At 34.6% G+C, this 21,762-nt stretch overlaps 1 protein-coding gene across 1 annotated transcript in view; it reads right to left on the bottom strand.

Annotated features, from left to right (window-relative positions):
• LOC109715155 (salt stress-induced protein-like) overlaps positions 1-21,762 on the bottom strand; it is a 68,577-nt gene that overhangs the window by 3,675 nt on the left and 43,140 nt on the right. The gene's annotated exons all lie outside the window — the stretch shown is intronic.

The following is a 21,762-nucleotide window of genomic DNA, read 5'->3' as shown; positions in this document are numbered from 1 at the left end:
AAACTATACGTAATTTAGTGTAAAAATCGTGTAAAATGTGTATTAACAATGCATATGTTGCACTACTTATACAGATATTACACTATTTAAAAGAGTATGTTGCACTATTTGAGAATATGTTGTATTCTTTCATCTTATTAATTATTCTTTATTCTTTTTATTTTGTCTTGAATGAGATTTCTCATTTCACGAGAAAGGTATATATAATTATGGCTTAACAGTTATTATTTTCAAAAAATTTGACATTTTATTTAATATGTAATGAAATTTAATTTTCAAAGCGAAAGAGTGCAACACACATCTAAATGGTGCAATATTTTCTTATAATAGTGCAACATTTACACAAATGGTGTAAATATCTGTACAAACAGTATAAAATATGTACCGTTTGTGCATTTATTATATAATTTTTATAATATGTTGTAATATATTATATTATTTTCGCGTAATATACTAAACTGTACGTAATTTAATGTAAAAATCATGCAAAATGTGTATTAACAATGTATATGTTGCACTACTTATACATTTAGAAGAGCGTATTATACTATTTAAGAGAATGTTGTACTCTTTCATCTTATTAATTATACTTTATTCTTTTTATTTTGTCTTGAATGAGATTTTTCGTTTCACGAGAAAGTACATGTAATTATGGCTCAGCTTGTCATTTCTAAAAAATTTTACACTTAATGGCTTAGCAGTTGTATTTATCTAGGCATTTAAATCATATAATTTTTATGCATTTTGAAAGATGCATTTTGCACGAGTCAATGAGTTTCGGGATAGTTAGTGTGTAGTGCCTCTGGGGTTTAATTATCGGACCGACTGCAGCATCAATGGCTTGTCGACACATCTGTAAAGTGTCGGGACGAGTCAGAGTCGTTTTGGTGTAAAATAAACTCGAAAACGGACTCAGAACTGTGAGAGTTGGAGTTCGAACACTGAAATTTGCAAAAGTTGGATTTTGAGTGTTGTGTACCGGTACCTGAGAGGTGTATCGGTACCCCAGAGAGATTACACGAAGGGGAGCTCTCAGGTCTGCGCATTTGGTGCCAACTACCGGTACCTGTTGGTGTGTACCTGTACTGGGACTGGGTACCAGTATTGCATCGGGCTAGTACCGGTACCCAGCGCGCGTGGGTTTGCTGTTTGAGGGCCGAGTACCGATACCCAAATTGAGTACCGGTACTCCGGCGGCAAATTGAGTTGGTAAGGGGTCTTTTAGTTTTTTTGTTGCGGATAAATCCCAACCGACTCCCCAGCCTTCTCTTTATGCCTGAAGCTTGGAGAACACAGGTAGCTTCTCCTCCCACTCTTTCTCTCTTTAGCTTCTTTTCTCATTTCTTTGGGAATTTGAGGAACGAGCTAATTTTCCGTTCGCTTGGTCTTTGGAGGATTGCCCCGCACTTGGTTGAGCCATTTGAAGTTGAGCGAGCGCGGGGTCTCTCCTATCGACTTCTAGCCGACATTGGACAAGCATTTGAGGTGGGTTAATGTTTACGAAAATCGTCGGAATTCCTTCTAAGTCATAGAGATATCTGCATGTATTTTCTTGTTTTGTTCATCATGTTTAGTAGCTCGAATTTATGGATTTACATGTTTATATGAAATCTGAATTTAGAGCTTACTCTAAGAATTTTAGATAAATTATATATGCTGAACTGCGATTTGACTTAGGTGAAAACTGATTAAACCTACACTGTCACTTTTCGAAAAGTTACCAAATATAGCTTCAGGAGCTAATATCTTTTTTGTATCACCGATGTTAGTGCGTTGTGGATACTCAGATTAGTGTAGGTTGAGATTACGTTTGTGCTAAGGAGGCGAACTTGTTTTTACAGCAAAGTTAGACTGTTTTATACTGTCGGGTGCCGTCGAGACTGACAGTAGACCCAGATTCCTACATCTTGTAGTAGTTTGTGCCAAAGGCACGTGAGCCTTGGTTGTTAGACTAGTTAGACCTATTTGCATTGACTATAGCCTGTGTGTGCCTGATTGAGCTCGACAGAGACACGCTTACATGCTCGGTTGGGTCGCTCCCACGAGTGCCACTCCGGAATGAGGCTTTACTTGCGTTGATGTCGCAGCAATCCTGTTTGGACATTGTTCTTGGACCGGCCACCCACGTGGGTGGTGTGCGGTGTAGCTTGGGTACAGGCTGGACTAGCCAGTTGGCGGTCCATTGAGATTGGGTCAGTGTGTTGTAGCTAGTGATGCATTTCTATATCTACAGAGAGCATGGTTTGGATAGCTATAGAATAGTGGCATATAGCTGTAGAGTTTCTTCCAGCTTACTTTACTATCCTTTGCATACCTTTTCTATAGACTTCTTGGGTAGGCCGTTGGGGTCGGTGACGGTACCCACTGAGAACTACCCTATTTTACAATAGTTCTCACACCCAATTGTTGCTACCTTTTTGCAAAGTCATCATCTGCTACTGCTGTTGATTCTGACCGTGGTAGCGGAGTCGCGAGCTAGATCCCTATCTTCTCCGGTCCTTTTTGCTAAAGGAGCACCCCCGCAAAGGTAGTTTTGGATGTTACCGTGTACATACAGTTGTTAGTTGTACTCACTGGGACGTGGTTGTACTTTTGGAGCTTGCATGTACAGTGGCCTTTTATTTTTATAGATATGTTTCGGTTTTTGTTAGCAGCTCTTTACCTCTGGTTATAGCTATATCTGTTTGCAGGCTTTTGGCTATCGCTTCGTATACATAAAAAATTTCTATGTGTACGGCGGATCTGTTGGCGTGCTCGAAAAAACGTGGTAATTCGGGGCATGACATAGTGGGTCCCGGCCATGCTTAGTTAATTCACGAATAATTTGCGAATTTTTGAATAACCGAATTAAATGCCCGTATCCGTATTTTTTCAAAAAATTTGAAAAAAAACGCTTTTTTCCGTCAAAAATTATTATCCACGAATCATTCACGATTTGCGAATGATTCGCCCAAAAAAACAGGTAGCGTCGTCGTCGCTCTCGTCGCCAAAGTGTAGTCGTCGTCCCCCTCCTCCGCCACTCTCGTCGCAGAACTCGCAAGTGTTTGGATCCCGGTAAAACCCCTCCGAAAAAAAATTTCGGTCGAAAATTTTTTTTCCCATGTTTGATTGTCCGTAAAATTTTGTTTGGAAAAGCTATTTTATAAATTTTGGAGAAAATTTGGAGAAAAAATCGAGTCACCTTCCGCGAAAACGAAAAGGTGGAAATGGCACGGCGTTTGGGAGGCTTTGTTCGCGCGCGGTCCACGAGGCCACATGAGAGGGACGGTGGACCTCCCTCTCATTATATATATATATATATATATATATATATATTTATATATATATTATTATATATATATTATATATATCTAGTATATATATTATATATAATTTTATTTATAAATATTTATTTATTTATTATATATAGTATTTTATTTTTATATAGAAATATTATTATATAATATTTTATTTATAAGCATAATATACTATATAGTTTGTTATTTTTTTACTTAATTAGTTTAATTTTGCAGTTCTTTATTTTTATATTCTTAAAAAATATGAATATTTATGCTAATAATATAAATTTTGAGAGAAAAAAGACTTAATTTAATGGCCGAATTTTTAATCCTGAATTTTTAATTGGTGAACGTATAATATTCGTATAAATCACGTATTCGAATAATTACCGAATCCATTTTTTAGCTGTATTCTTCAACGAATTTAAAAATTAAAAGACGAATTTTATCCGAATTATACCCGTACCGAATTTTTGCCGAATCCAAATTAACTAACTATGGTCCCGGCGGTATCCTGGTGTAAGTTTCGGGATTTTCGGCGAGTTACGATTATCGATTTTAGGAAACCGATTTTGGAAAAATGTGTGGGGTCTGTGAGTTATGTATTATGGATTAGTGGGTCAGACACTGACCCGGTGGACCACCTCTGTAGGTCCAATTGACGATCGTGTACAGTTCAGAGACAGACACGACACTGATATAAGTGGGTACTTTGATCCGAAGTCGGTCTAGTGGTGCACATTCGGTGACGTTCCCTCCACCCTCTCTCTTTATGTTTCTCGCATTACCCATATTGTTGAGCCTTGCACCATGTGACTTCATTACCTGTTACTCGACTTGGTTGTATCTCTATATCTGACTATCATGATTTAGGAGTAGTGCAGCTGATGATTATCTCGGTTCATGATATGACATCAGTGTGACCTAATTGGTCGGTGTGAGACTTTGATTGATAACCTATTCGGTCGGTTTACCCTAAGGGGTTGATTGTTGGCTACTTGCCAATAGCTATTGATCATATTTGCATAGATTGCTACTACTCATACGCATTTCACGTACACCAGTGGTTTGGCCACGCAATGGTGTTCTTTGCCAAAAAAGTAGTAGGACTTCCGATCCGTGAACCCAGGAGCTTATGCTAGGGTCATATGCCATTAGAGCGGCATGGCACTTGCCTGAGGTCTGTAGACCGACATGGCAGATTCTGGATTAGGTACTTTGGACTTATCGTCCAATTGACGCATGTTGATGTACAGTAGCGATAGTTGCATTTATATACCTTGTTTCCTTATTTTACTTTGCTACTGTATCATCATTCCTAGCTACTTTTTGGTTACCAGTAAGTACACTGGCCCTCGTTAGCTTGCGGTACCCATTAGGAGACCCTTTGTTGATTTCTCAACCCCCCCATTTCAGGTGACGTTGGAGGTCCGAGTCAGGACGAGGTGTGAAGCATGCACATAGCGAGAGTAGAGTTCTCGGCTTGGTTATTGTCGATTCTAGACTCATCCCTCTTTTGCTTTGAATAATGAATTAGACTATCGTGGTTCAGTTTAACCTTAATTAACTTAACTTTGTTTTTATTTCATTCATATTATGGCTTTGAAAATTGAATACAAGTATTTGTAATTTTCATGTGGATTTTCTACCCCTCGTGGCAGTCTATTTTTAAAATAAAAGATTTTCGTATGAAAAATGATTTTGAAAAGAATGCTCTGCTTTTTCGTGATTCTAGTATTTCAAAATGAGTTTCTTGATGGAAAAACGCTATCACGTCCCGGGGTCCTTCTGGCTTTAAAAATCGATGCGAAAGTGTCCAAATTTCTTTTTTTGAAAACCTTGACCCCAGAGTATGTCAGATCCGCCATAAATACAGAAAATTTATTGTTCACACGGACAGAATCTTCCCTGTATTTTCACGGCGTCACATAAGTACAAGATACAACCATAACAGTATGAACATCTACATACATTTACCACATCACAATTATCATTTATTCCATCACAAATAAACAGAAATCCTCATCTATTAGTTTAAAACGTTTCATATCCGGAAACTCATTTTGAAACACTAAGAATCATGAGAATCAAGAAAAAATCTTTTTAAAATTGTTTTCCACACGGAAAACTTTTCCTTTAAAACGCTACCACGAAGGGTAGAAAATATTTTTCACAATTTTACGTGAAAACCACAATTACTTTATTTAACTTCACAAAACTATATATATATTCAACTAAAATAAAATCAACTGAATCATAAAACGTCTCAGTCAATTCATTAGATATAGTAAGGATAGCAACTAAACCAATTCAACTGGGTCGGAAGTTCTATCGACCGTTACTAACGTGTTTCACGCCTCGTCTCACCCTCACCGCCTGCAATACCTGAAAAATGGTGGGGGAGTGAGAACATATACACATGTCTCCACTCCCAGTGGGTACCACAAGCCGACGAAGGCGAGGAGTACTCACCGGTACAGAAAAAGATAAACAAAGTCATGAGCAGATATCACAAATATAGTAGTAATAAACTGAAAGGAAAGAGAACAGTAACAGAACATATAACTACCGCTACTGTAAAGTAGAACTGAATGTATACATCAATATCAAAACTATAGTAGCAAGACAAGCGTAAATAAAGGACTATAAGTATGCATGCAACAACCGATACTATAGTCATATGCGTCAACCGGACGAGTAATCCAAATATACCCAATCTAAACCACCATGTCGGTCCAAGGACCTCAGGCAAAAGCCACTACCTGCTCGCACCTGGCATGTAATGCTAGCACAAAGAGAACACCGTTAGGCTCACGAGTCGGATGTACGACTACTTTTCCAGAAAAGAACACCCTCCTGCGGGGGATCAACCCACTGGTATACGTGAAATGCACTCGAGCTGTGGCGATCAATGCGGATATGATCAATAGCCAATCGTCGGCTAATAGCCTACAATCACCGCCCCTCGGGGCATACCGACCAATAGGTCATCGAACTATAAGGAAACACAAGTACCGACCACCCAGGTCAACTAGGATGGAACAACTCAATATCCTCCTAAAGGTATGCAAGTACTGATCACTCAATATCAACTAAAATGTATGCACAAGAACCAACCAATAGGTCATAAGAATGTAATATCATGTATCAATATAATCCAGAACTAGCCGTCAGCCACTAGCCGACAATCCTACCCCTCATGGTACACCGACCTCATAGGTCATCAAACAACAAAAGTCACGAAACTAACCGATTAGGTCACATACATGTTAAATGATGGATCTGTGTAATCTATAATTATCCGTCGACAACTAGCTGACAATCCTACCCCTCAGGGTATACCGACCTCATAGGTCATCAAACGACATGAGTCATAGAACCGAACGACTAGGTCACAATAGTGTCACAATGGACGAGTGGCAAACAATGTCCGCTCTACTTCTAGATCATGATTGCGAGTATAGAAAAATACTAAGTAAAGCGACATAAAGGTTCACATGGTGTCGGACTTAACAATGATAAACAACTGTAATAAGAGAGAAAAGGTAGAGAAAATATCACCGAGCGTGCACCACTAGACCAACTCCGGGTCGAAGTACCCACCTGTACATATGTAGCACCTGTCTCCCGACTGTGGAAGAACGTCAACCGGACCTACGGAAGGTCCACCGGGTTAGAATCTAACCCACAAATGAGAAACACTAACTCATAATCCCACCTGCACAACCTACAGGAATCGATTTTTCAAAACCGATTACCGTAACTTGCCGAAAGTCCCAAAACTCGCACCGGGATTCCGCCAAGACCCAAGAAGTGTCCCGAAACTCACTAACTCGCACCACAAGTCACCCGCCGCCACAAGACACATCGTTTTGGATGTCTTGACAGCAAACACAAGATCACACCTCCAAACAATTATCGTCAAATAATCGTTTGGATCCGGATTCCCGGAAGTGTCTATTTCAACACCGAAACCCACTGTCGCTCACCCGTCATCTCCGAACTCACGAGATGACTATTGTGACCAACCAACAAGGCTCAGCGACAAAACATAACTCGCCTTAGCACTATCGGAAAAAGTCCGAACCAAAATCGCGTTCCGTCGGCGAATTTTGCCGAAAAACGCACCGAAAATCGATACTCGATATCCACAAAGGGCATCAGACCTTGGACAATCAGTCCAGAGGTCACCCGCAGTCCACACATATTGCCCACAGCACCCACAAAGTGCACAATTTACAAATGCCCTTACCATACCATAAAATCACATTATTTTATGTGATTTACCGGGTTTTATGGCTCGATACAGCAAACCGAGGGCTTTCGCGGTCGGCCAAGACACGTGCTGATAAGTCTCGACATGCCGGAGGCCGTGCTCACAATTCGGAGCACAACCATCTACTACAAGAGGCGCGGGAGCAACTCGAAGTTCAGCGAACACTGCACGCTGAAACTAAAACACGTCTAATTCTCTAATCCGGGGTTCGTTGACCCCAAATGAGGTGAGTACTATGATCAGCACTGACCGACGATCACCGTGCTCACCTCCGGAGGCATCGGAACAGCTTTGGGTCGCCAAAACAGTGGCCTGAACAGGAAATAGTGCACAAACGAGATTAATAAAGCTTACCGGGCCAATGGGAGCTAGGGCACGGCCGGCGGCGGCCGAGCGGCGGGCGCACCGGCGGCAGGAAGGTTCGGGCAATGAAGGGAGGTCGGGGCAAGCATCGGCTGGCGACGGAAGGTGGCGGCGTAGGCAGACATTGATGCCCTAGCCACAAGCACAAACAGGGAGGCTTCGGCTAGTTCCGGCCGGTAAGGGCGACGGAAGGCGGCGGCCGCAGTGCTGGAGCATCCCGAGCCCGCACGAGCTTAGCTTGGGTACAGCAGGTCACAGCGGCCAAGGCGGCGGCCAGGGAGCTACGGGGCGACGGCGAGGGGTCGCCGGAGGTCAGAGGAGGGTAACGCAGGTGGCCTAAGATGGCGGCGGCACGAGGGCCAAGAGCTGGGGCAGCCTCGGCCCAAGCTGGACTGGTTAGCCGCAGTAACGGCGCGTAGGGCCGGCGGCGACCAACAGGAGGAGTCGCCGGAGGTCGAGGGATGGCGGCGAGGCAGGTTTCGGGCGGCGGCAGCACGCAGGAGGGAGGCTGGCTCAGCCTCAGCCTGAGCTGACTCGGGACGGCAGCAGGGAGCTAGCAGCGGCGGCGGCGGCGGCCTGTGGGGACAGCGGCGACGTGCGCAGGGAGTTGCCGAAGGTCAAGGCCACTGCAAGAGGGGTGCCCAAGGGTGAGGACCCTGGTAGCGCGGCTCTGGTCCACGGGCAAAGATAGAGGGTGATTTAGTGGAGAAGATAATGGAGGAGAGAGATGAGCGGCCTCTCCGGCTGCCAGCTGCGTGCGCAGATGGCTGAGGCGCACGCAACTAGGGCAGGGGCAGATGCTAATGACGGCTAGAGGTCAGCTGAGCTAGGCTAGGGTTTTCTTCCATGAAAACCCTTGTCAGCTCCTTTATACTAGGTAGCATATTTGCACAAAAGTATATCGAGATCTAGTATTTTCAGTCGAGACCCTGGTAGCGCGTGTATTTTGCACATACGCACTTTGCCATTTGATATCGCGCAAAACAGTACATAAAATATGGGGTGTTTTGCAGATTTTTCGTTTTGCCAATTTTCGACCCCTTCTCGATCTTCGCACAATATCAGGAGATCCGTAGGCTGGATTTGCGAACAGACTGCGCCCACGCGTTCGGCACGACTGGGGCATCGAACTAATAATTTTGTTTCACCCGATATGGTCGCCGATTTGCGACGAAACCCATCCACTCTCCAATTTTCTAAAACAACACCTAAATATATGTATAAATCCAATAAATCTCCTTTTTCTCGAAAATTGTGCATCAAAATCCAAATCCGTCAATGCCATTGGGTCCAGGATAGTCGAACCGTTGAAAACGAGCTATTGGATCACTATGAACGGAGTCCAATGCGCACCAAATACCATCTCCACTGATTGGCCCCTCCGAAAAATCGGAGTTACTATTCACTTTAAGTGATTAGTAAAGGTCGCGTAACTTCTCCATTCTAACTCGTTTTCTCCTGAAACTTGACGAGTGCTTATATAATTAAATTACACACAAAAATATCATCAATATAGAGTTTAGCTATACTGTCAAATCTCAGTCCTTACAAATGCTTTCAATGATAGATGTGGATTTATAAATGAAATACTTACTTAATCAGCAAGTCAACTTAATTTTTTTTTTTTGGGGCAATTTAATCCCTAACAAATAAAAAATTTCTTGGTAGTTAATCTTGATAATTAGAAATTTTCCATTCAAAGGTGACTGACTTATTTTTTATTCATCTATTCAATATATTTCTTTAAGATTTACCACACTACAACAAAAATACTGACATAAAGGATACCCTACACAGAGATAGTATCCTCATTTATTGATGTGGAAAGATCGCATAGTAAATCCAAAAAAAGACACGACTAAGAGAAAAAAGTTTAAAATATAGCAGTTATATGGGTGACATCGCGTCTCCAACCAATCATATTTGCCCTATATGGTTCATTCATCCTGTCAAGAAATTTAGAAAAATATTTTTATTATACTTTTTTCTTAAAAAAAATATTACTCGATGTATATAGATGATGTAGTTTAGTTGCTACATAGTAAACTTCCTTCCACTAAGAGAACCAAACTAAGGCTTATTGTAGACCCCGAACCAACTAGGGCTTCTTGGAAACCCTGATTACATTGAGGTGCCGTCCTGATCAAAATCCCACATAAGCCAACAATTGCGCTTGCTGAGTAGCAAACAAAAATAGTTCCATGCCAAACTTTTTAAATAGAGAGTAGAAGTATATGTATATGTATATGTACACACATATATACATAGTGTATATAGGGAACCACCATCATTTCAATTCTACACTCCATTCGAGAACTATAAATTTAGAAGTAAAATGGCCCATATACTTCTAAAAGCATTCTAGCTCAATTCTTTCTTACTCTCTCTCTCTCTCTCTCTCTCTCTCTCTCTCTCTCTACACACACACACACACACACACACACCACACAATAATAATATAATATAATATGAAGAAATATGAGTAACAAAAATTAGAACAAAGGATATTTTAAAACAAAATCCTACTTCACTTTTTATGTATATTGTTATAGAAGGAAAACTTGCATTGAAAATATAGTATTGGAAAATAACTTATATTTATATTTTTATAACATTATGTTTGATACTCTATTTGATTCTTTTGATATTCTTAATTGCATTTAATTTATTGTTTTGTTTACATTTTATAAGATTTTTTTCCTTCAAAACAAATAACAAAATTGCACTACATTTTTTCTAATTTCTCAAATTAAAAATAATTTTATATCATTTAAATAATTAATTAATTAACTTTTAGATTACTATTAAGCCTTGTATCTTCTGTAGCCATTTTAATTTTTTTTAATTAACAACAAATAAAATTCTTTCTAATATTTTATTTTCATTTTTATTTTTATTTAAAATATACTAGAAATAGGCTCTTTATTATCCACTTTCTTCCTCTATTAATTTTTTTTACTTTTAATTTAATTCTTTAACTTTTATTTTACTATTTTTTACTTATATTTTTAAATAATTATTTTTCAAAAAAAGTGTCATATGGAAAGGGAAAAAAAAAAAAAATTGGTTACTGCCCGGGCTCCAACCAGTAGGTTGGAGCCCCCAGGGCCGTCTGGGGCCCTTCCTTGCGCGAGTTTTTTTTTAAAAAAAAATTCTTGAGTTTAAAAAATATATGTAAAAAAATAAACATGATAAAATTCAAGAAATAAAATCGAAAAAAAAATTAAAAACTTTAATACTAGAAAACAATGTAAGGAGCTTACTTAATATATTTTTTTTCAAAAGACAAAAGTAAAAAAAGATTATACTGTAACAAAAGTTGACTAATTTTCTTTAATTAAAAAATAAAACTAAAAAAAGTGAGGCTTTGTTGTAATTGTAATCTAAAAGAACGTAGCACTTAATTATCTTGGGATAGATGAAACTACTTTAATTTGAGAAGTGAAAAGAAATATTGTGTACTTTTTTGTTTTTTCTTAAGAAAAAAGTTTGTGAAACATTAAGGTATTGTCTAAGTATATATATCAAAAGGCTCAAATAGGACAATAACATATATATGAAACAAAAAGAAAAACAATTACATACTCTTTTTTTTTAATTACATAGTCTAATAAATATGACGAAATATTTACAATTCATGCTCCAATATTCTCGCGCGACACAAAATATTTACAATTACATAGTCTAACAAGTATGATAATTGGCTTTTTCTGTTTCGCGATTGTACTAGGTTTTTCTCAATATGCAGATTTATAGTAAAAATTTAATTGGTTAATACATAGACATTCTCTGAAGTTTAATGCTTTTTGATATATATTTACTTTCACTTATCACATCATTTTTTAAAAAAAAAAGAATTCTAAGGAAGGGTTTTTAACCCTTAGATTAGGGTTGTAATCTTTCCAACCCTATTTGGATTGAATACTCAGTTTTATCTACAATATTTATCTACATCTTAACTAATTTAATTTGATGAGTTCATTGAGAAATTTCAATAATCGACGTCCAACGCTATAAGAAAAAAAGGTGCTAGAGGCGGTTCCCACAACCGCCTCTATAAAATCGTATTCGCCGGCGGTCTGGCGGCGGTTGCAGAAACTGTCTCTACAAATTGTAGAGGCAGTTTAAATCGCTTCTATGATCGCTAAAAACAGTCTCTACAAGTGCTTTTTTCTGCAGTGGAAGTGAGTATCAGATCTTCAATGATCATTATTAGGTGGATTGTGGATTCTCAACAGGTTGTTTTCTCTCAAAAGTGATGGATTGCTACAGGAATCGGATGAATTCGGTAGGGTATTAACTGAGGAATAAGACGACACGGTTTACGTCGTTAGGGCTTCGTCCGTACGTAATGGTTTATGTTGGAAAAATTGTACATATCCAATTGTATTGCCACGCCTGGAAGGCCTTTGACCGTGTGTAATTTAATGTGTGCTTAACTACTGAGGGAAGCGTGTTTCACGCCTCAAGGTATTTAAATAATAAGATTTTTCGAACACAAAATGCCTCAAATTATAATATCAAAAGTAAACACTAATTTGAACTAAAAATTTTAATTACCAAGAAATTAGCATCTTGGACTAACCATATAGCCTAAACAAAATAGTTCCCAGTAAACAAAATAATTAAACTAAATAAATAGCTTCAACCTGAAATTTTGGTAAACTGAATAAAATACTCTTATTTTTTTTATTTCTTCTTTTTTCTTCTCTCATTAGTTTTTATCCTGTAGCTCAGATTCGTCTTCCTCCTCCTCGCCATTTCTTTGATTGTTAATACATCAACAATTTTATGGTCTACGTACCAAGTTCAAGAGAACAAATAGATTAGTTTGCTTCTGAAATTCCCAAGTCAACTCGTCATGTGATATGGTAGACATAAACCATCATCTCTTTACTCACCATATGGACTATTGTTGGACTTTAGTTAAGGATGTATGTAATTTTTGTCTTGATTCCTTGGAAATGGCTATCTTGTTGAACCTATCCAAGCATGCTTCTGATCCTAATATGTTGCAATCATATACAACATGTAAGTCTTTGTTTAATTTAATGCGTGTTTTGCTGGCAACGAACCGTATTTCATGCCCCCCAAACCTGATTGTCCTAATGGAAATGTGTTTCATGCATGTCTCAAACCTGTTCGTCTTAAATCGTGTTCCACGCTCCAACGTGTTTAGAGAATAGATTCTTCGACAACCAAAATTCTCAAGACTCAATATTAAAAATGAATGTTAATTTAAACTAATAACTTCAATTACTAAGTAAATGACACTTCCTGTTTATCCCAAATCATGTTTCACGTTGCAAACCATGTTTCACGCTCCAATGTGTCTAAAAAATGAACACTTTGAACAGAGAAGACATCAGGACCCATTATTAAAAACAAATATTAATTTCAACTAATAACTCCAATTATTAGACAAATAGCACATATGTCCAACCCATAGTCCAAATAAAATAGCTCAAAATGAAACTGAAAAACTCAAAAAAAAAAAAAAAAAAAAAAAAGGCAAAAAATTTACATAGATATTATCCAACTATTCAACTCCTGGCCAATAGTTCTCTCTTCCTATGTAACGAACTTGACCCGAAATTACAGAAAAATATAGTTAGTACTAATAAATAAACAAAAAAAATTAAAAACAAAATAAATAAATAAATAAATAAATTGTGCTACAAGCACATCGATCATGTACCCGATTCCAACGCTAAGATAATTGGTTCCCATTCCAATACAACAATTAAGGCTCCAACTCCTACATATATATATCGAATTCTAATGTCCATATATTAGGTTCCAACATCCGTGTGCATATCATGTACAAAATAAAAAGTGATTCAACTTACATATATTTTATCATTTTAATTTACTTACCTTAATGCATCGAGAAGTGTTTTTTTGATGGTCTACGTGTGAAGTCCAAGAAAAGAAACATCCCAACTTAACTCATCAATGATATGGCAATCATAAACCATCATCTCTTTACTCACAATATAGCCTATTACTGTTGGACTTAGTTAAGGATATATGCAAGTAATTCTTATTTTGATTAATGATATGGCTTCTGTTGAAACTATGCGTGCATGCTTCTCCTAGCATGTCACAATCTTATATAGCATGTAAGTCTTTGTTTAATTTAAGTGTCTGTTTAGTTCGCGCTATTTTAGCAGGATTATAGACTATTCTATAGAAATTTTTTTAGATTGCATTATTTTGTTTATCAGCCAATAATCTGAGTGATAATACAGTAGTACTAATAACACGAGATAACCCCAAAATATTACTACAGAGGAGGTGAGTATTTTATATTACTGACGGCTGATTATCTTACAACTCATATATAGAACATTATAAAATTAACCCTCCACACCCTAATTACCTCAAATAAAAATAAATTTTTATTTTTATTTTCATTCTTAAAATATTTAAATTTAAATTTTGAATTCAAATTAAAATTTAAATTTGAATTTTAAATTTGAGTTTAAAATTTTGGTTTAATTTGAAATTTGAGTTAAAATTTTTTTATTTGAATTAAAATTTTGAATATAAATTTAAATTTAAAATTTAAAATAGCTAGCCGTGACCAAAAAACCATTTCGTTTGGTGGGCTTGTAATGCGAAATCTAAACTTAAAATGAAATATGATTCATAATTTAAATTCAAATTTTGAATTTAGATAATAAAAATTAAAAATTTGAATATTCAAAAATTAAATTTGAATATAAATTTGGAATTAGCAATCAAATTTTGAATTTAAACTTTGAATTGAAAATTTGAATATAAAATTTGAAATTTAAAAATAAGTTTAAATTTAAAATTTTAAGTTTTAATTTAAATTTAAAATTCGAATTAAATTTTAAATTTAAATTAAAAGTTCAAATTAAAAATTAAAATTTGAATTCAAAATTCAAACTTAAAATTAGAATTTGAATTTAAAATTTGAACCAACATTTAAATTTAAATTAAAAATTTGCAATTAAATTTAAACTTAAATTCAAAGTTTACATTTAAATTTCATATAAATAAAATATATAAGGATATTTTCAAAATAATATTATCTTCACTATTATAATTACTGAAATATATAATATGACCAAACAAAATAATCTTATATATGCCGTAATTGGATATTACATTGCTGAACCAAACAAAATAATGGGACACTAGCAGTAATCCAAATAACCAGATTATTAATCATATTAAGATTACCAGTAATACTATAAAACACAAACCAAACAGACCCTATTGTATGTTTAACTAGCAATAGAACCAAACAGACCCTAATGTGTGTTTAACTACCAACAGAACTGTGTCTCACACCCCTCAAACCTGATCGCCCTAATGGAACTGTGTTTCATGTCCCAAACATGTTCATTTCAAATCGTGTTTCGCATCCTAACATGTTTAGAGAACAGATCCTTTGACAACCAAAACCGTCGAGACAATATTAGACACAAATGTTAATTCTGACTAGCAACTCCAGTTGTTAAGTAAATAACACACCCAATTCATCCCAAACCGTGTTTCACGTACAAACCATATTTCACGCTCCAACGTACGTGTCTGAAAATAAAACACTTCAAACATAGAAGGCATTAAGACCCAATATTAAAAACAAATATTAATTTCAACTAATAACTCCAATGATTAAACAAATAGCGCATATGTCTAACCAATAGTCCAAATAAAATAGTTTAGAAAAAAACTGAAAAATTCAAAAAAGAAATTATTAAACAGATAAATAAGGCAAGTGTCTACAAAAAAAATTGCATACATATTATCCAACTAGTTAACTCCTCATCAATAGTTCTCTCAACAGATCTAATGAACTAGACCTGAAATGGTAGATAAATAGGATTAGTTATTACTAAGCAAACAAAAAAAATTAAAACAAGTTGCATGCGCTGCCAGCTACAATATTAATATATATGTATCTGGACGCAACCCCAAGATAATTGGCTCCGGTTCCATTGCAACAACTAAGGCTTCAACTCCATTAATATATCGGAATTCTAACGTCCACATATTTGTTTCCAACATCCGTGTGCAAATCATATACAAAAAGAAAAAGTAATTCAACTTATATATATTCTATCATTTTAATACATACAAATAACTAGTTTACTTATCTTAAGGCAAAGAAAAGTTTTTTTTTTTTATGGTCTAAGTGTGAAGTCCAAGAAAACAAATAGATCGGTTTACTAATGGAATACCCCAAGTCAACTCGTCAATGATATGGTAGCTAGATATAAACCATCATCTATTTACTCATGACATGCATAGACTATTAATTGTTCGACTTAGTTAGTTAAGGATGTATGTAATTCTTATCTCGATTAAGGATATGGCCTCTTGTTGAACATATGCAAGCAGGCATCTCCTAACATGTCACAATCACATTCAACAAGTAAGACGTCCTTGTTTAATTTAATGTGTGTTTAATTAGCACCAGCAAAGAAACCGTGTGTTTCATGCCCCCAAACCTAATTGTCCTAATGGAATTGTGTTTCACGTCCCAAACATGTTCGTCTCAAATCGTGTTCCACGCCCCAATACGGTTCCATTAGAATGATCAGGTTTGGTGCATGAAACACGATTGTAATTAAGGATGCTAAGCACACATTAAACTAAACAACGACTTAAATCTGTAAATTAACCTAATTTACAGATTTAAGTCGTTGTTTAGTTTAATGTGTGCTTAGTTAGCATCATTAGATGTCTTGCCATAAATAAGGAAAGAGATAAAAAAAATAAAAAAAATAAAAAAAATAAAAAACTACCTTGCCTTTTCTTTGAAATATTTTGAATTATTTTTAAAAATAAAAAAAAAATCATAAGCACTATAAATTAGCCAAGGGCTTTGGGGAAAAAAAAAAAAAAAAAAAAAAAAAAAAGGAGGTGGGGAAGAATAAAATAGGAGGAAAAAAGAAAGGAAATATTGGAAGCGTAATTTTTTCTGATACCAATTGTTGGAATTGGTATTTGTGCTGTTACCGATTATATAACTCAATATCTAAAATAGAACAAAATAATATAGAGAGGAGATATTAGAAGAGGAAGAAGATAACTAATAATTATATTCTGGGCAACACCCATGCAACCATGTCTACTGCGGTTTATTCATCTAATTAACTCATGTCTAACTATATATAGCCATCAAATCATAACAAATTATAAATTCAATTTTATTTTGGATAATTACATATCCTAATCACAATCAAATAAAATATTTAAACTTATCTCTAGTTTTATTTTAATTAAGTTTGGATTATTATTTCAACATCCTCCTTTAATCAAACTTCATCTTCGAGCCGCAAATCCCATAAAACGCGCACTTTAATTTTGCAACCTCTGCTGCTGCTGTTGTCGTCGTCGTGTTCGAGTTGTGCAGTATGACGCCTATCCAATAATTTCACCATGGTTGAAATCTTGGCCACTAGTAATTTTTATTATATGCATCAATCTTTACAATTTGCTGATTCCTGCAAATATCATAAAAATCATATAATTTTGAAAAAAATTGGATCAATTTGAATTTTGTAATTATGTGGTAGTTGAGGAAAGTCTGATTGACACGGATACTTGTTTGGTGCATTGATCTCGATTTGTATATTTCCATGTGCTTTCTATTTTCATAAATCTAATTTGTGATTTGCATATTTGATCACATCAAAATAATGGTAAACTTACTCTCTGCTTTGTTGTATAATTTTTTCATCAAAAAATTCTTCAATTATATTATCATTGTGAACTTTCTCGTCAGCGTGAGTCGCACCGTTTTGATGATCAACATATTCTTCACATATCTGATCTTCTTCGTGATTTTGATCAGACTTTCTTTCCAAATTTCTTTGCAAATTGGGGCTTCAGTATCTTCGCTATTAGGTTGAATTTTTTCTTCTTTTTGAATTTCATTCTCTTCCTGTAAATCTTCTCCACCAATCTTCGAAAGCATTTTCTACGCTTCTCGTGCTGTCTTTATCGTTGAAATTTTTCCAACCAACGATAGATACACCACTTGAAAAATATATGATAAAACTTTTCTATCTCTTTCTCTAAATTCTTCTTTACCAAATTCTTTTTCATAATTACAATTCTCCATTACATCCAACAAATCTTGAGATTCTAAAAAACATCGAATTATAATTTTTCATCCTTTAAAATTTGTTTCATCAAAATTTGGTAAGTTAGGTTGAATAAACCAATCTAAATTCATAACGAAAACATGAAAATCCCAAAAATAAGTTTCAGATTTGTACCTTTCCGTTTGGAAGTGTGATTGAAAGCGTGATTTTTTCTGATACCACTGGTATTTGTGTTGTTACTGATTATATAACCCAAGATCTAAAATAGAACAAAATAATATAGAAAAGATATATTGGAGGAGGAAAAAGATAACTAAACTAATAAGCAATTAATTACATTCTGAGCAACACACATACAGTCATTTCTACTGTGGCTTATTCATCTAATTAACTCATATCTAACTATATATATAGCCATAAAATCATAACAGATGATAAATTCAATTTTACTTTAGATAATTACATATCTTAATTATAATCAAATAAATTATTTAAACTTATCTCTAATTTATTTTAATTAAGTTTAGATTATTATTTCAACAATAAAAAGAAGGAAAAAAAAGAATAAGAAGGGTGTTATGTGGTTTTTGTTGCCACACCTGGAAGGCCTTAGAACCTATGAGGGCATTCTTCTCCAAACATGTCACAATTATATACAATATTTAAGTATTTGTTTAATTTAACGTGCTCTTTGTTTAATTTAATGCGCGCTTAATTATCAACGGAACTGTGTTTCATGTCCCCCAAACCTAATAGTACTAACGGAAATGTGTTTCACATTCCAAACATATCCGTCTTAAATCGTGTTTCACACCACAACGTGTTCGGAGAACAGATCCTTCGACAACCAAAACCGTGAAGACTCAAAATTAGAAATAAATATTAATTTCAACTAACAACTCCAATTATTAATTAAATGACGTAATTCTCTTCATTCCAAACCGTGTTTCACTTTCCAAACCATGTTTCACACTCCAAGTTCTTTATTAAAAAATAGATACTTTGAACACGAAAGATCTCAATACCCAATATTAAAAATAAATACTAATTTCTATTGATAACTCCAATTATTAAGCAAACAGCATATCCGACTAACCACATAATCCAAAAAAATAGTTCAAAAAAAATTTTAAAAGAAAAAACAAATAGGTAGATAATTAAGGCAAGTATCTACAAAAAATTTGCATAGATATTATCCAACTGATCAGCTACTCGCCCTTAGTTCTCTCATCAGATCAATCTAATGAACTTGATATGAAACAGTAGATAAATAGATCGGTTTACTTCTAAAATACTCCCACTCAACTCATCAATGATATAGTAGTTATAAATCATCATCTCTTTACTCACAATATGGCCTCTTTTTTTTCTTTTTTTTTCTTTTTTTTTTTTTTGAGAGAGATAGGTAGCACGCTATATACCCGCTTCGTTTATTTCATTTAGAAATAAACTTAGCTGGAAATATGAATCAACTAGGATTCGAACTTGGGTCTCGAGTACCAATCACCAAGCCCTTTACCACTTACTCTAGGGACGGTCGGTAGTATGGCCTCTTGTTGGAAGTAGTTAAGGATGTATCAACCTACCTAAGGATCGAGTTGTTTTAATTTTTGAGAAAACATCTTAAAAAATAGTTTTCTCACCGGAAAAATATTGTTTGTTCATTTGGTTCTTAATTAGAGAATCTTTTTTTTTTCTGAAAAGCATTTTTTAGATTTCATAAAAAAATTTGTTTATTTAAAAGTTATAAAATTTAGTTCATATATATTACAGATTTACAAGTAGGAAAGAGCAGTTTTGTATCAGTATAATTAAATACACTTATGTGATAGATATTCTATTATCAAAACTGTGGGAATATATGATTACAGAAACCAAAAAAATATTCAATTTGGTCTTATGTTGACAAGTTATTTCTCCAATTGCGAAATGATACATATGGCTTCAATAAAGAATGTACCTATTTAATGGGTTAATTAAAATAAAATTAGTACGCTCTATCAGGAACTTTAAACTATATTTGTTTAAAATAAACTTAAATCTCTACAATGATCTTCATTTGTGGTATAAAAGTTACTAAAATAAAGGAAGGGTCCATTATGTACCAACCAATCAATATATCTTGCAAAAACAAGCATGTTGATCTCAAAATAAGAATTTAGACCTCTGATAATTGGTAATTTGATTAATGAAAATTATCCCATGATCCTGATTACTAGGGTGGTTAAATAAATTTTCTACTGGTTACAATATGGGATCATTAATTTGGCTTCTGTAATATATATATATATATATATATATATATATATATATATATATTACTCTACTCTATATATATATATATATATATATNTTCTCATTCCTTTTAATAAACTAGGCACATCGCCTATGTAGTGCATTGAAAAATTAAAACCATGAAGATGAAAATTGTCGATCTTTTATTCAACAATAAATATGATAAAAACGGAAAATTTGGTCCATCATGTTACTATTTACAAAAGTTCTGAAAAATCAAAATTTAATTATGATTAAAATTTTATTTTTATAATTTTAATTATAGAACTTTAATTTATTTGCTAAATTTGTTTTATAGATTTTTATTTTAAGATTTTCAAGATTTTCTATATGAAATTAATTTCTTGCAATTAAGAATATAGTTTTGAAAGTTTTAAATTAGATTATATATTTACTGGAGTTTGAACACATCAAAGAAATTAATATCTAACATCAAATATCATACCATTAATATCTACCAATAATTATCCATCAATGAAATAAGACCAAACAAAATAAATAAATAAACTAAAACTAAGATTTAGACAAATAGAATATGTGCTTAAGCCATTTTCACTCCTACTCTGATGCTAACAATCCTACAAAGTAAATAATAGGATAGAAACTTCTCACATAAGGGTAGAATGTTTAATTAATTAGGGCATATATACATTTTTAAAGGAGCATTGTGGTATTTTATAATTTTAAAATTATCCTTAAGTTATGTACATATAACGTCTAATTAATTTTTTTAAAATTTTAAAATAATATATATTTAACAAGTGTTATGTACATAACTAATTAGGTATATATAATAATATGTATCATATATTTACTCATAGATATGTATAATTAATTAAATATATATAATAATACTATTTAATATATCGTAATATGGAACTAAATATTTTGTTAATATATAATATATCCTCATATATATATAAATATATATTATTATTAATTTTTATAGACAAATATATATATATAATTAAATATTTTATTTTGATAATTAATATATCAAGATTTTGGGTCGGGTTTAGGTCAGGCTTGAACATGCCCAAATAGGCCCAAAATTTTTTCGGGCCTAAATATTTAAGCCCGGCCTGAACCCAAAGTTATATCTTTAATACCCGAAGTCCGGCCCAAATATGGCTCATAGGGTCGGGCCTGGTTTAGGCTCGGACCTAGTTCCACAGCTATGACCACATTAGATGGAAAAATAATTCTGATTAGAATATATGAGGCCTCACGCGCTAGTAACAATAACTGAGCTTAAGTATTTTGGGCTAATGGTTCAGGTCCAACGAGTTATTATTACTAGCGGGTTGAGTCTTTAAACTTGGTACTAGAGCCAAATACCAGCCGGAAGTGTAAAAATTAAGTGAGATATGCGGGACAAAGTGCTACACCAACGGATTTAGTAATCACTTGGTAATGTCTGTTATTTGGGTTTGGATCTGGCGAGAACGTCATGAACTAAACA

This window comes from Ananas comosus, linkage group 9 (assembly GCF_001540865.1).
Source record: "Ananas comosus cultivar F153 linkage group 9, ASM154086v1, whole genome shotgun sequence".
Classification (NCBI taxonomy): Eukaryota; Viridiplantae; Streptophyta; class Magnoliopsida; order Poales; family Bromeliaceae; genus Ananas; species Ananas comosus.
This window is presented reverse-complemented; position numbering and strand designations above follow the sequence as displayed.